Source organism: Ascaphus truei, chromosome 1 (genome assembly GCF_040206685.1).
Source record: "Ascaphus truei isolate aAscTru1 chromosome 1, aAscTru1.hap1, whole genome shotgun sequence".
In the NCBI taxonomy this organism is placed as follows: Eukaryota; Metazoa; Chordata; class Amphibia; order Anura; family Ascaphidae; genus Ascaphus; species Ascaphus truei.
Window position 1 is genome coordinate 129,036,644 of NC_134483.1, and position 16,056 is coordinate 129,052,699.

The window sequence follows — 16,056 nt, forward strand, 5'->3', positions numbered from 1 at the left end:
TACGGATAGAGAAATAAATTAGTTTAATGACAACACTGAGTGACAATTGATGCTTTGTTTCTTTAGTTTGCGCTTCTTCTACCTTATTAACAGCTCACTAATCAAAATATGATTTACTCCCACATTATTAGTGTCTATAGAAATGTCTGCATCTGATTTCATATTACAGTATATCTTGTATAAGAAGATGCTTACAAGTTACTGATATACAAGTTCTATTTTTCCAATGAAATGGGAATATGCATATTTATATACAGTTTGAAAATAGAAATTATATTGTCATAGTAACACAAGCCTACTGCAGAAGATATACAGTATCTACATTTCATAATTCTGCTCAAAGTCTGTAATTAAGTGTAATAACGATATTATGTGTGGTGTGAAAATATCATCCTCTATACATGGTTTTCTGGTATGGCCTATTGTCATGAAGTGTAGTTCATCTGTAAAATAACTCTACTTACTACATTGCCTGTCCACAGCCATCTCACTTACCGTACAGAATAAGAATATATGCCATTGGGAACAGTACTAATATCGTCAGGGTTTAATATGATTTATTTTGCCAAGCACATTAGAACCTTTGGCAGGACCGCCCTTACCTTTGGTGGGGCCCAAGGCGGCAATGGGGCCTGCGCATAAGGTAAGACCCTCCCTGTGCGTGCACACGCACCTCCCCCAGTTATCTTTTCACATGCACACACACACACCCTCCCCTACCTTGGGGTGAGCAGCGGTGCAATCCTGCGCCGAATCGGGGACTCCCAAGCTCCCTCCTCCAGCTCTCCCTTTTCCTGTTGGGCGGAATTTAGATCCCGGCGCAGGCTAGAGGAGGAACCGCAGGGCCCACCGAATGCGTGGGGCCCAAGGCAAGCACCTTGCCCTAAGGCCGGCCCTTCAAGAACATTCTAATGTAAAACACAAGATAAACAAATTTATACAAGGAGCAAAGTAAATATCCACAGATAGAGATTTATAGAAATAAGGTGCAAGTCAATAAGCGATGCTCCAGTATTCTACAAGACACCTTCCAGCAATGGAGGACACCTCATGGCCCATTCATATGAAGGTGTCTTAAGGCATCTCAGTAAACATAGCACTAAACCTACTGTATGTATACTGAGAAATTTGAGCAACCATGTAGTGTACAAAATCTTGTGCAGTATACTAGTGTATACCATCTGTAACACCATTTTACTCTATACAAGTGTACTATATATAACCCCTTTCTCCTGGCTCCAAGGAGAGAGTGGGATATCACCTTTCGAATAGTGGTTTTTAACCTTTTTGAACCTACGGACCCCTAGATCCTCAAGTATTTACCTACGGACCCCCACACTATTAAATAATATATTTTCATAAAAATGCGTTAAAAATTAGCAACAAAAATATGAACTGAGGGTAGGATACAGTGAGTGACAGAAATATGAGGTCTTTGTGGTTGCTAATAGTGGTTTGCAGAATGTAAATATCGTCAAAGTTTATTTTTTTATTTTTCCTGTTCCATTTAGGCAGTTCTAAAAAATAAAAAAATCACAGACCCCTGTTCCTGCTTCATGGATCCACGCACCAAAGGTTAAGCACCCCAGCTCTAGAACACCCCGGGCCATAAAACAATAGGAGGAACTTATCTTTCGCCAATCAGATTGATTAGGATAGAGGCGTTCTTTGGAGTCAAATGTTCATACAGGAGTCTCCCTCTGCAGAGCCCTATATATCCGGGACCAGATGACATTATATGGCCAAATCACAGACAATCAAACACTTCTAACACAATACTAGCTCTTGGAACTCTAAAATAACTACTCTGGGGACTAAGGGTGTGGCTATTTATACTAACTCCCTCCCCCCCCCCCGATACCATCACTAAGATGATAGGAGGGACAGCATCTGATGACTCCACAATTTAATCCCGTCTAGTACTTAGACCCTTTAACCTCATAGTAGCCAACTTTGAGGGAGCCAAATACTGTATAGTACAGTATATAGCCCTGTGCTTAGATGCTGTATGTTAGACCAAATTCAGGCTGACCAGAGGATAAACTCCCAGAACAATGTCTGTTTAGTATTTTGTGAATATTATTCTGGTGAGTAGAAGCAAACACCAACAAAACAACAACATTATTGCTACTAAATGTAATCTGCAAAGGTGCAGTCCTCACAAACACTTTCCCCCCATAAAGACACAGTAAGGGACTTTTTTATTTTTTAAGTTATCGCTAGCACTCATGTTACATGCAATAAGGCAACACATCTGGCTATTTTCTTTTCCCCAACAAATCTAGAAAACACAGGCAAATGGAATGAGGCAGCAATAACAAAAAAAGTTCAAATTTGCTGTGCAAAGCAATGGAAAGGCTTATTGCAAAAAAAGCAATGTAGTCCCAGAGAAAGTTTATACCGAAAATTACCAAAAAGGCTTTGAAATATGGGAAAATATACCGTGCCCATAAGAAAGTGGTATAATCTGTATAAACTGTTGTGTTTATGTAATTCTTGGAAGATGGTTAGGTCTGAGTTATTAGGCCAATAAGGACAACAGTTGTAAATAAGTAGACAGTGTATTTGTGTCAGGTTATTTTACGTATGTACACCCAATCGTTTGATTGATGCTTTTTAGGCTGTAGAGCAAATGATCAAGGTGTAGATGAGGAATAAAAAGGATGCCAATTAATTGTCAGGTCTATGAATCCATCTCCTCCTGGTTGGAGTTGTGAAAAACGACACTGATATGTATGAAATTACAAGCCTGCTGTCAGTAGTTTTTTTCAATGCTGTTGGATCCCGAGATACACAAGGGAGCACTGCCAAACCTGCCATTAGAATGGATAATGTTTTGAGTACAATTCAAGTTATCTCGTGTAATATTGACAGCTCTACTCAACATCGTAGACACTCTATGGGCTTTTTTTAGGCACAGGCCTTGATGCAGGTCAACATATGAAAGCTCATACTGTATTAAGGACATCGGGAAGGATAATAAGGAGGTCTCAAAATGTTTCATTGACTTGGATGTGGGGACTTTCATCAGGGAGAAATGTAAACGAAAATATACATTGCCAGTATGGATACAGCATCAAACATGCTCTCATAGTTAAGAGCAAGAATATGTAATCTCCTTTCAGATTTAGAAAACAATAATATATTTTACTTCGGTTTTATTAGCCTGACCAACTCAGTTATACCAAGAATTGGAAGTCTAATGTATTTTTTTTTTTAATTTCTACACTCCTCCATACCCCTTTTGCACTAATGTCCATACTAATAATGCATTGCAGCAGTTGTATGGTGATAATGGAACATATGCAGTGCTCTATTAACATGGCACTTTAGAGCTGCTACACCGCAAAGAAAGGGGGTTCGACAGAATGAAAGGATAAAAAATTGGATTAAATTGCTATGTTACCAATTTAGTTGTTCAGTTGTTATAACCAATTTAGGAACATGCTATATATACACAGTATATACAATTGTTGCATATAGTTTGTTAAGTATTAATGCTTTTCAAAATGGCTTAAGTAAACACGCCTCTAGTATTAGATATAAAGTAGATTTAGAATTCTGATAATATTTAGCATCATGGAAAAATAATAAATATAATTATTGAATACTGTGAGAGAGAAACAGTTCTTTTGCCTTCCTTTAAGATATCAGCCAATAACAATAGTTTTAAAAGAACACACCTCATAGGAGTTTTGCCCCAGCAATCCTTTAAAGGTGATAAATTAACAACAATTACTTTGTTATTGCGACCTCCTGTTTACTGAGAATAGCTACCCCCACATTGAAACCCCTTTGCTTTGCCCCAGTTTGAAGAAGCAGATGGGTTTAGGGCCATATGGAGATGTGATTCCTTAAAAAATGTTTAGAACAAAAAAACAGAAGAAAGTACTCCCCCTACAGATGTCACACTTTTTGAAATGTCTTCTTAGAAATCAAATTAAGAACAGATAAAAAATACAAGCTGGTCTCTCTAAGGTCAGCACATAAGAGAAATAATGTGAAAAAAACTACCTTAAAAAAAACTGTAATGCGATTTTTTTTATCAAGTATCATTATTGCACCTTATGTTGTAAACCTTCAAAAGATATTTTCAAGAATCGTAAAAACAGGACCGGTTCATTTGTAATTAGTGTCTGCTCTTTGAGGATGTTATTCAACCACACATTGTGTGGTTGCCTACACACTAAAAATATTACCAATGCTTTATAAGCTCCAATAGTTCCTGGAGAAGTGTATGTTTGTCATAGAGTTGTCATACTTTTTAATGGACCCACAAAAGTTTCTTCATAGACAAAATGATGGTGTGAAGAAGCCATAGGTCTCTTCACATGTACTTTGCAGATACTACTGTATTTACCTTGCAGAAAATACCACATTATGCTTCATTATTTCGCAGCTCAGACAGTTCAAAAGAAAGAAAACCCTAACTGAAAGAAACTTGAGGTTTTTAATGCTCTGCACTATACGTCTATGACGAGTGTTCGTGTTTGTTCATTAAAAGGTACAAAAACCTATGAAAACTCACACTCTTTCTCAATGTGCCCAAATACTAATGGAAACAGAGACAACAATGGTGAGTAAACCTTGCCTTCCAATACACCCACATTGAAGCCTTTGCTTGTATAAATCAATAGGTTCCTTCTATTGCAAATAGAAACCCAATTTGATGTTGTGTTGTCAAACAATTATGTGAATTGTGAAATGGACCACCTACATTTTCTATAAAGTAAGCATCACCATTCATACACAAGTTGTACACCAGCGTCTGCAGAGCAGTTTGTGTGAGTTCCATGTTCCCATTAAGTATTGCTGCATTGCTCAGACCTAAAGCTAATTAATAATAGCTAATTCGCACTGTGTTAAAGTGACTACATTTACAGGATGGATAATACACCGTGATGGCTGCATGGGAAAGATAGGGAACAAACTTTTTTCAGCATTGAGTGCATATAGTATGTATCGGCTCCAAAAACTTGTTTGTATTAAACTGAAGCTAAGAGAGGCATTTTGAAAGAGGCAATCTCTCCTTCCCAATTGTTGTAAAGAAGACAACTCTGAATCCCAGGGCGATTCTTGATCAAAACCAATAATTATTTTGTCCTCCATTGGAACTTTGAAGCTGCTGTTGACCTGGGTTAGGACAAGGTGAACATCAGTTTTTTTACAGTACTTTTCCATTTCTGAACAGGCTATTCTCAAAATCCTAATGCATTCCAAGCAGGCCAAAGCCACATGTAGTCCAGTGGCCAGGATATTTTATATTAAATAAAATATCTTAAAAGTAAAACATGTACTGTGAATAATAAACCTTACAGTGGTCTCCCTTAACAGAAATCATACCCATTTTTCTTTTAGGAATTTGGCACATTATCTCTTAGTATCAATCTATCAAAGTACTTTGCACTGGGTGTGTCACCGTGTATTTCAGAAAATGATTATAACTTAAGCAGTAGGAGTTAACTGATAAATGTATTGTCTCCGGTATTTGGAACGGAGAGAGAATGGAAACAGCACTGTGTAATCAAAGGGACAAAGTGTAAATGTAGAAATACTGTATAAGGTGAAAATTAACCACCCGTTTGCCATCATGATGGATGAGATAAGTAAATAGTACACAAAGTTCCAGCACTTAAATAATATTAGAAAACCACAATTTAGAAAAATGTGCAACATTTATGCTAAACACTTGAAATAAAGAATCTTGGGGTCACTTTCAAGAGTCATAGGCATAGAATTCTATAGCAGGTGCCAATTCCTACTAAATTAGGAGTAAACAAAAACATAAATGAACCCCAGTACAGCAGATTAGTGATGTACCGGGTACCCGGAAATTACCCGGTACCGGGCCATATTTAAACTACCCGGAAATTATTCGGAACCGACCCAGGGCGCTGGGACCCGGTGCCGGGTATTTCCGTCCTGCTCTGCTCCCTCGGTCTTCTTGGAGAACGGCTGGAGCAGAGCAGCAGAAGAGACTTACCTGCAGCCAGCGGCGGAGGGTGTGGAGAATGACGGCGACATCATGGTGGCTGTGGGAGTAGAGGAACATGTGACGGCAAGAGCAGCACTAGAGGACCTCCGGAGAGGAGCGCACACCAGTGGTCTGATGACTTCCAGTGTCTGCGCGCCCCAGCATTCTGACGACTTCCATTGTCTGCCGCTGCTAAAGTGCAGCTCCTCTCCGGCTGTCTTCAAGTGCTGCTCCTGCTCTGTACACATGTTCCTCTGCACCCACAGCCACCAGGAAGACACCGTCTTCCTCACCCTCCACAGCCGGCTGCAGGTACTTCAAACGTACCCGGCTGGGTACCGAGCTACCTGGCCGGGTAAAAAAAATCCCCCTGGTACCCGATACCCGTTACCCGGTCATTTTTTGGCCCCGATACAACACTACAGCAGATAAAAGCTATAAATACAGCAAGATTAAACACTTGCAGGTCATGTGAAATATATCAGTTACTTAGCAATGTCACACTGCCGTCTAACTAGATTGAATTTCACTGGTGACTGTTTTTCAATCAATAACAATAGAACATGGTTTTGGGCTTGAAGACCCTCTTGGACTATTACTGTATTTTTGCTGGTTACAAGCGAGATGATACAAGAGATTTTAAATTATAGCTAAATTAGGACACAGATCCTTTTACTCCCCTTTTTAGCTAACCAATCCTGAGTTGGCAAAAAATAATGTTCTAATGGGAACTGTTTTCATCTAAGATTTCTCTGGCTATACAGAATACAGTATATAAAATACTTTGACAAAGTGAGTAACGTCAACATCCTTTCCATTTCATAAAGGCTCAATTCTAACTCTGTATAGTGTACTCAGGAGAATGGTTGATATTGCAGTTACAGTTAGCACAGTCCTACGGTATATAGAGAGTGCACGTTTGCAGGTTTGTCTTACTCCTTCTTACTAATCACATATAGTTTCCATTAACTCTTATGTTCCTTGGAGAGTCTGTAACCTGTGCCTAATCTTAGCAATGCATTGCAGCCCCCTTCAAGTATCAAAGACATTATGTGCCATATTTATTAAGCAGTGCTATTCCATAAGCACCGGACGACTCATAACCCATTCACTTGAATGGGCATAAAGTGTTTTCCGAAGCCAGAAGGTGTCTTATAGAATCGCACCGCTTAGTAGATATGGGCCATTACTTTTTCTTCAGTATTATTTATTTAGCTCCATGTCATTTGCAATACAACAGTGCTGGATCCTGGCCCTTTACAAATCGAAGACGTCTGCATCAGAATACATTTAATCCTTTTATTACCAATTGTTTTACAAGAGTCAAATGGTTAATTATTTATTTTTGTATGAGTTGGTGTTAAAAAGAATCCATTGAAAGTAAAAGGTATTGCGAGTCAGAACATTGTATGTTAATATAATGCTGTACATATTATGAGAGATTATATATTGTATAGTTTATTTGAATTACTTTAACCTGGAGGGTTTTAATTTCAACATTATTCTGTATATACTGACAACTGAATGTAAAACATGTGTAAGTTATAACCAATGCGGTATCTAAACTCCAGGGCTCAATACCTAACACCCTTTCAGTGTGGACAAAAATATATAATATAATAAAATTTGCTTTAAATGGTTTTGCTTGTCCTATGATTTTCTATCACTTGCTTTTCTTATCTTGTCTTCTATACGCCATAGCAACTGTTCCACTTTAAAAACATAAGCCTACATTCACTAAAAGTGAGAAGGAGGACACGAGTGCAAAGGTGCTGTGAGTATATCAAATGAACAAAGGATACTATTAGTCCCAATATTGGATGTAGACTTCCTTGATGGGTGCTGCAAAGGTGTTTCGGTGAGTTCGTTCTGAAACCACTTATAGTATTGTAGAAAAGAGGGGTCCAATGCGCACTCACATCCAGGTAGGAATATGTGGAAGGGAAAAAAAAGGGAAAACACAAATAGTGTGATAATGTATAGGAACCAAATGCAAATGAGGATGGTATTACACTCACATTTTTTGGGTTCAAACAGGCATTTCGGTTATCAGATTAACCAATCTTGTAGTATGAGCTCTCCAATGGCGGGATACTTCCGATGGTGTGTGGGCTCTCAGATGACAGGATACTCCCGATATGGGAAGCAGAAAGAAACACACATAGTGTAATACTGTATATGCTAATACAAAAGTATTTTGGGGCGGACATTTTTGCCGCCCTAGGCCCGAGCCTAATGGGAAATCCACCATTGGGGCTATCAGTTTATTTTACCCGTGGGATTGCGTCACAGGTTGCAATAACGTTAGCCACTTCAGTATATAATGGCCACTATATACATAGGCAAGATACGACAGCTAGTCATGGTCAAACCATGACTTGCTGGCCACCAAAGTATACAAGGGGTTATATTCCTAATACTACACTACTTACTCTCCCTTGCACACCAACAATGGGTTAACCCAAATGCCTCTTCCTCTGGAGGGCCTATGCACCCACCCTGGGACACCTATCTCCATAACCATCACTCACCCCCACTATCACCATCTCATTCTACCACCCTCTAATAAGGACTTACAGGTCTATTAGCTAAAGGTGGGTTAGGGATGTAGGCCATAATTAAAAGAATTGGCACATACAAAAACCAATACACTACAATCAGACATTCATATATAATGCTAGTGGTAATAGACACCTTAATTATCAGTGCCACTACCCAGGCTCTTTCATGAAGAATCTAGGTAGCCTCATTGGCCAGGGATCGGTTAATAATAAATGAAAAAATATTTCTCCCGTCCAAAAAATAAAAGCATAATGCATTAAAAATACCCACAAAATGAATTTTTGGAAGCAGCTTCCCAGATGTCTTTCCAGATAACGAGATCTATATAGACGTTAAGATCCTTTTCCCAGGATACCATATAGTTATCAGGGGGTTGGTTGCTCTTGATAGAGGATAAACTTTGATATATTCTGGAGATAATGCCCTTTGTATGGGGCTGAGGTAGACAAAATTCATCGTGCGTTGTAATTAAGGAGAATATTTACAAGTTAATATTCAGATGGTAAATGACTCCTGCCAGGCTGCACTCTTTCTTCCCAGGTGTTTCCCCTCTGTGCTGGCGTGGTTGTGGTGAAGTGGGGAATATACTGCACATGTTCTGGACATGTCCCAAAATCCAACAAACATGGAGGAAGTGTTCACCTTAATACACAAGATACTAGAAATCTCTGTCCCACACGACCCAGTATATATATTACTAGAAAAACCAATGACCTATATCTCCAAAAAAAAGCTAGAGTAATATCCCAAATTTTAAACTCTACACGGTGTACAATTGCCAAAAATTGGAAACAACCTGCCCCCCCGCCCCCCCATCCTTAAACCAAATAAATAACAGAATTTGGCATATAGTCTATATGGAAAAACTCTCAGCCTACCTGAACGGCTCTACCTCGCAATTCTCTGAGATTTAGGCTCCTTGGTTCCGCCATGCAGGTATATCCCCATATAGATTAGAATACTTGGAACAGAGTGATACATGTGGTATTTAAATTGCTGTGTACAGTGCTATATTGTTACAAATGCTACCCCTTCCCCCCTCCCCGATCTTCCTCTTCTTTATTGTCCCACAACCAGTTTATTTGTATTACTGTATCCCCCCTTTTTGTGTTGTATGTTTTGTTTACCTTATTTTGTATGTACAAAAAATGCTCAATAAAAAATTTAAGTAAAAAAAAAAAAAAAAGGTGTAATCCAAGGTCTGATTTACATATTCAATCCGGTGCAATCCTTTAATGACCCATCCTCAACTTTGATTGAAGTCTTCGATCCTCACTTGCTTTTTTCCCCCTTTTGATCTGCTCTTTATCTTCAGCCTTCGCCATCCTCACAGGTCCTGTCACCATCATATATCTTATGTAAACGGGTCATGTAATAATGCAATGTGTCAAATTGGTTGCTTTATCACTTGTGTACTGCGCTTACCTATGAACTCCCATGGGGGGAAAAAATCATCCTACCAACATCTGTTCTCATATGTAAAAGTGGTAGACATGTTATTTAGTTTTTTCATAACGCTGAATATTATGACAAATTGACCATCCTTTTGTAATGTACATGTATTATATTCACTAGAATGATCTGCAAGGTGTTTCATGGGCTTAACAACGCTTATTAAATATGGTCCCAACAATTGTTCTTACACTGTCATAGCTAATGAATCTACAACTAAAGATGGATTACAATATGCTAGTGGTTTAGTATGTGTTAATGCTAATAATTTCAATGGTACGATAACGCACCAAATTTCCAGCTTGATCACGTGAATTAAGTCCTAAAAGGAGCATTTGGGACAGTTAGTAGCAATATAGTTAAGTGCATTGCCCCTATTTTGCAATGCTGGCACCACTAAACAATTTGGAGTCTTTTCAGATGGAGCAATAGGAGGAATGAGGGAGGAATTACATGACATATTATAAAAGAGAGGTATTCTATGTAAATTACTGTCTAGCCCTTTCTATTTAAATGTTACAGCAAGTGACAGGATCACCCGGGGAGACTTCAACAGGATGTCTGCGGTCCATGAAGACCAAGGCTTAATACCACTGCATTTATTTATTTTTAAACTTCCTAGAGATCATGCTACTGTACATGGCTCAAATCATTAGACAGTAAAAAAACGCAATTACTTCCTATAATAGACATTTAACACCCATTGGTACTGTATATCATATTCCAAAATCCAAACCAATATCTCTGAAGAGTTACAGCACGAAAAACTAGAAAAATTTAGGGAGTCAAGTTCAGTATAACAAGATTTATTAAAAGGTACTGTAGAATTAAGAAAATGTTTACTTGATTTTACTTTAGAAGGCCATCACAATAATTAAGTTACAAGACACGGCGAAGAATGCGGGACTGAAACGTTAATGGCATACTAAAAAGCATACTAAAAATGCACAGCACAATGATATGAGACACAGAGCAATGTTCTCAACCACTTAGCACTAATTGTTCTATGCCAGAGAGCATCTATAAACTGCTTCAGACAATTAAGAGCTACCATAGCTATTAGTACAATTTACCACTAATATTCTTCTAGTACAAAGTGTTCATAAAAGGAACAGCTGATGACTTTGCCAGGAACAAAAGATGTATTCCAGTTTGCAGTCTTTTCCATTAAACTGCAAGTGTATACTATAGCTGACAAAGTGATCAATATTGCAATCTCCTCTTGAATGTCCAACTGTTACATGTATCTTAACAGGTCCAAAACAGAATTAATAATCTTTCCTCCTGTCATCCCTACACCCAAACTTATCCTCACTGTCAATGTCATAATCTCATCAACACACCAAACCCACTGCCTAGGGGTCATCTTTGACTCTGCCCTCTCCTTCATTCATCATCATCAAGCCCTCACTAAATCCTGCAATCTCCACACCTGAAATATTACTAGAATATGCAATGTTCTCACTCATGATGCAACTAAAATCCTAATTCAGTCACTTAGCCTGTCCCGCCTTGACTACTGCAAACTTCTAGTTGGCATTCCCCTTGTCTGTCTATATCAACTCCAATTCATCAAAAATGCTCCTGCCAGACTTATCAGCCTCACTCACCGGTCCACCTCTGCTGCTCCACTATGCAAATCCCTAAACACTGGTTTCCCATATCCTCTAGAAAACAATGTAAAACCGACACTGCCCCTCTCCCACTCCTTACATCTCAGCCCTCATCCCCAACATCCCCTATGTTCTGATCATGATATCCACCTCTCCTCCTGCCTTATTACCTCCTCTCACACCCTCATCTCCCGTGCTTCAGCTGTGTGGGATGGGCGGAGGAAACAGAGGGGATGTTCTGACGTATGGATTCCACCTTTTCCTTAAAATATTCAGCAAAGTCCTGAGATGAGATGGCGGAAGAAGAGGAGGCAGCCGAGGATGGTCTGAGTAGAGAGTCAAAGACAGAGAAGAGTCGGCGTGGGTTAGACTTGTGCATGTTGATTAGTGAAGAAAAGTAGGTTTGTTAAGCCTGAGTGAAGGAAGAGTTGAAACAGGACAGCATACATTTGTAGTGAAGGAAGTCTGTGAGAGTATGAGATTTCCTCCAGAGGCGTTCAGAGGAACGAGTGGAGGAACGAGTTGTGAAACGCAGCATATACGTATGGGAATTTAGCCAGGGTCTGGGGTTTGAAGGGTAAGGACGGCATTGTCATGCCTGTATGCCCGCAGACCTGGCAGGACCCCAATACTGAGGTGGGAACGGTATTACACCACACACCCACAGCAGTGGGAGCAAGCCCGGAGTGTGGTATAGCGTTGCTGGGCCTATTGGAAAAGGTGGTTAGGATACTTGCAATGTCTTGTAGGGTTAAACGTAAGAATGGTCGTGTCCGTGTGCCAATGTCCAGGGGTATAGAGAGTAGAGTAGTCGTAGTTCAAAGCCAGGTTCAAGGATTCCAGAGGTCAGCAAAGTAGAGTTCGTAGCAAGGTTCAAGGGTTCCAGAGAGCAGGGTAGTCCAGGACAAGCAGGGGTCAAAGCCTGGGAAATCCAAAGTAACACAGTAGCAGGGACAAGCAGGAACACAGAGGAAGCACAGCATAGGTCAGCACTCACAGGGAAACAGGAACTATGCAGAGCGACGATAGAGAGGGCAGACAGGGATTATAAAGGAAGGCACACCAATGGGAGAGAGGGGAGGAGCAGAGAGAGAAGTGGGAGACAACAAGGATAGGCCAGGGAGAGAAGAGGAGGAGACAGGAGGATCAGACAAGGAGATAGCTTGCAAGGAATGGGAGGAGGAGTCAGGAGAGTGACAGGGCTTAGAAGGGGAGCGTGTGCACGCGCCCTCTGTAAGCTGAGGGTGCGCACGCACAGGCTGTGTCACCAGATGCGCGGAGAGCCGTGCCACGGGCACCGCAGCGGAGGGAAGCAGAGTTCCGGACGGGACCGTCACCGGAGGAAAAGTACAGGCAGCGGGCATTGAGTGTGTCTGGGAGCGGGGAGCGTTACCGCAGGGACTCGGGGACCACGCGGGTGCGCGAGACTTGCGGGGCATGCGCTGAGGCAATGGGGCAGTGAGAGAGGCAGACGGAGTGGGACAGGAGTGAGTACATGCAGGGGGATTGGTAAGAGAGGGGACAGAGGGAGAGAAAGAAGGGGAAGGAATCCCCTGAACCATCACAGGCATTGAGAAAGCAGGGCATGTAGATCAAGAAAGGAGGATAAGGCAGAATTGTAGTTCCTGACCAGGTTGTCAGGGTCTGTAACAGAACTGAGGGAGGAGCGTAAAGTGGAATCAAAAGCTGGTAGGTTCATAGAGCGCAGGTTTCTGCAGAAACGAGGGGTAGATGGAGAAGGGGAGAAGCGAGAGAGAGAAACTGAGATGAGGTGATGGTCAGAGATAGGAAAAGGTGAAATGGAGAAATCAGAGAGAGAAAAGGTTTTAGTGAAAACCAGGTCTAAGTAGTGGCCATCCTTGTGGGTGCTGGCTGCAGTCCACTGTTGAAGGCCAAAAGAAGAGGTTAGAGAGAGAAAGCGGAAGGGAGAGAGAGGTCATCAATGTGGCAGTTGAAGTCTCCAAGGAGAAGAACAGGGGAGTCTGAGGAGAGAAAGAAAGAGAGCCAGGATTCAAAGTGGGAGAGGAAGGCAGAAGGGGGATGAGTAGAGGTAGGTGGTTGATAGATGATGCCACATGGACAGGGAGAGGAGAGGAGATCTGTACAGTGTGAGCCTCAAAGGAGGGAAAAGCAAGAGATGGAGGAATAGGAAGAGTTTGTAACGGCAGAGAGAGGAGAGGAAGAGCCCCACGCCTCCACCCCTGCCATCAGGGCGTGGAGTGTGGGAGAGAGAAAGGCCACCGTAGGAGAGGTCAGCTTCCAGAGCAGAGTCAGAGTGAGTGAGCCAGGTCTCATTATAGCAAAAAGGAGTAGAGAGTGAGAGAGGAAGAAGTCATGCAGAGATGAATTTGTTAGAGAGGGAGCAAGCATTCCAAAGGGTATAGGAGAAAGGGAGAGAGGAAGGAGGGTGGCAGGGGATGGGTATAAGATTGGAGGGGTTGACACCAGAAGGAGTAGAAGTTGCATTTGGCAGGCAAGGACGAGAGCATGTAGAAATAAGCAGGGACCAGGATTGGGAGAGATATCCCCAGAAGCAAGGAGGAGAAACATGGATAGAAAGAGAATGTGTGAGGCTGATTTGTAGGGGTGTGTTTTAGTGCCGGGGGTATAGCTGTGTAGTGTTAGAGGGCGCGGGTAAGAAAGGAATTCATGTGAACTGAGAAGTGGCGAAGGAAGGAGAGATGGAGATATATGAAGACATAATTGAAGGAAGTGCATAATTTGCAAAGAAGTGAGGCCATAGCAAATATTAATTGTAGAGGTGGCATCACAGCAATAGTAAACTGCAGAGATGTGCAGTCTGGAGTAGATAATATCCTCCTTTCCAGCGTAGATCAAATCCAGGAATCAGGGCCAGTAGGTATTGTCCACACGTTTCACTCCTTTTGAACTCTGGATTAACCCCTTCATTGCCTTAGCTGCTAGCCGCTAAGTTAATGAAGCAGTTTTTATTTTATTTTGAAACACAGTATTGAAGCAGGGGGTCTCCGGCGCTGAACCGCATTAATTTCAGCCTCGCGGACCCCCTACTTTCTGAGTTACAGGCCCCTTTATGGGGCCCGGTCACGTGGGCCATGATGCGGGAGAATTTAAACATGGCGGGGATACCGAAACCCCATACCGGTTACGGGCCTGTAACTCAGGAATCAGGAGGCCCTGGACCTGAAATGAATGCAATTATTGTCCTGAGACCCCCTGCTTCAATACTATGCTATTAAAATAAAATAAAAGCTGTGCGATCGCCTATTAGAGGCGCACAGGTAGAGTGACTGATTCAGTCTCACTCTTAGTGCGCGTCTCTTACAGGCAGGTGTAGCCTGGTAGGATTCACACTGTGTGAGTCCCATTCAGACGCAGGGACCCTTGCTGTGTTAATACCGACTGCTAGGCAGTGTGCTGTGGACTGTCAAGGCATTGCACATGGTTGAACAGCCCATTTTCGCAGGCAAGCGACCATTGTGCTACATCAGTATTCGATTCTTGTTTTTGTGTCTTTGAATCCATCAACTTTGTGAAATCCTATGGGTTTCACAAGAAAGAATCCCTCTCAATATGCACTATACCTATAAAATGGTAAATATTGCAGAAATATCTGCAGAGTCAAATGCTCACACATATCAGAACAGCAATGGGGGTGCATGGATCCCAAGAGACCCCACTAATACGAAAAAAAATAATACAATTTTATTAACATCTATATCATGTATTAAAAGTGACATACAAGTGAAAGTGTACAATGTGAATAAAATCCCCTCAGTGAGGACGGACCAACTATAATAGTGTAATAACGGAGTTGGGATAGGTTGTATATGTACTGTATGGTCACTGGGCTATCCTATGCCTGTAAGTATCCACAAGGTGGCGTAATAGCCACTATAATGGTGGCAGTGACTAACAACCTAATGATATACCTGTGTGTCTTTGGTATGTTTAATTTCATGTTGTTTTCTCAGGAACGGCTTTGTCTCATCTGATGTTTTCCCATCCTGTGTTTTGTTAGCAATCCCTCCAGTTTTTCCTGTGCCTTTAATTACAATCTACATAAGATCTTCATAATTGTTCCCAAGCATATCGAGCAAGCTGAAGATAATTTTAAGCTCTAGTTGAAACTTTCTGTCGTCATTCTTGAGGTTCTTGATGTAGATTGTTTTTGTCCCCTTTTTAATCCGTTTTCTTCTTTCCATCTTCATATTGAGATGTAATTTGCAGTAATTTGTGTCAAAACAGTTAAGGACTGTGCAGTCTTGAATCATGTGCTACTTGTTAGCTACGATATAGTCAATTTAATCCATTCCATGTCCATTTTCTATTTGGATTCTTCTGCGAGAATGAATTCTGCAAATTCTACCACTCTGGCGCCAAGTTAATTTCTGTTGCTGTAACCATACTTACCAACAGATGCTTCATCTGTCTGCTCGACGTGAATCTTTGCATTATTAGTTTCCATAATGATCT

The 16,056-nt window shown here is 41.1% G+C and overlaps 1 protein-coding gene across 5 annotated transcripts in view; it reads left to right on the forward strand.

Annotated features, from left to right (window-relative positions):
- SLC24A2 (solute carrier family 24 member 2) overlaps positions 1–9,369 on the forward strand; it is a 320,058-nt gene extending 310,689 nt beyond the window's left edge. For 3 of the 5 annotated variants that reach the window (XM_075594672.1, XM_075594667.1, XM_075594678.1), the window contains one exon: positions 1–9,362. This exon is cut by the window's left edge and continues 1,097 nt beyond it. The gene's annotated coding sequence lies outside the window, so the exon portion shown is untranslated. The other 2 variants (XM_075594686.1, XM_075594681.1) reach the window with 2 other exon arrangements.
- Positions 9,370–16,056: the final 6,687 nt, after the last annotated feature.